This window comes from Camelina sativa, chromosome 11 (assembly GCF_030686135.1).
Source record: "Camelina sativa cultivar CO46 ecotype springtype chromosome 11, ASM3068613v1".
NCBI classification, from domain to species: Eukaryota; Viridiplantae; Streptophyta; class Magnoliopsida; order Brassicales; family Brassicaceae; genus Camelina; species Camelina sativa.
Window position 1 is genome coordinate 25,318,981 of NC_141890.1, and position 743 is coordinate 25,319,723.

General features: G+C 43.6%; 1 non-coding gene across 1 annotated transcript; it reads right to left on the reverse strand.

Annotated features, from left to right (window-relative positions):
• Nucleotides 1-379: 379 nt before the first annotated feature.
• LOC147934367 (small nucleolar RNA R71) lies at nt 380-486 on the reverse strand. Its single transcript, XR_015573455.1, has one exon. It is a non-coding gene; the product is annotated as a small nucleolar RNA R71 (small nucleolar RNA).
• Between the last annotated feature and the right edge of the window lie 257 nt (nt 487-743).

Here is a 743-nt window from a genome sequence, read left to right on the forward strand (position 1 = left end):
TGGACAGCTTGTCAAGATTCTTGCGGACTTCAACAGACCAGACTTCTTCTATGAGAACCGCTCCGCAATTGTCCCTCCTCCATTCCCAATGAATGATTTTGAGCTGAAGCCTGCCTACTTTGCTCTTGTTGGACAAAGGCCATTCCAGAACCTACCACATGAGAAGCCTCTAGACCATATTGAGCACTTTGTGGATATAGTCACAAGCATAAAAGCTAATGGAGTTATAGAGGACTATCTCTATTGCAAGCTTTTCCCCTACTCTCTTGCTGGGGAAGCCTCTCATTGGCTAAGGCAACTCAAACCAGGATCTCTGAAGACCTGGAATGACATCAAGGTGACATTTTTGAACTACTTCTATGATGATGCGATGTCTGATGAGCTGAGGATTAAGCTCTCCACCTTTAGACAAGGACCTGCTGAATCTTACAAAGCTGCTTGGGTGAGGTTCAAAGCATACCAGAGAGACTGTCCGCATCATGGGTTCTCAGAGGTGCAGTTGATTAGTATCTTCTTCAGTCGTATTGATTGGAGGTATCAGATGGCTTTGGATGCTGCTAGTGATGGGAATTTCAAGACAAGGTATCCAGATGAAGCTGAACAGTTGATTGAAAGGCTAACATCAAGCAACAGTACCAAGAATGCAGACTTAGAAAGGAAAAGAGCACATAAAGGGTATGATTCAAATCAGTTTGCTACAGTGAATGCCAAGTTGGATACAGTGCATAATCTTCTTGTTGGAA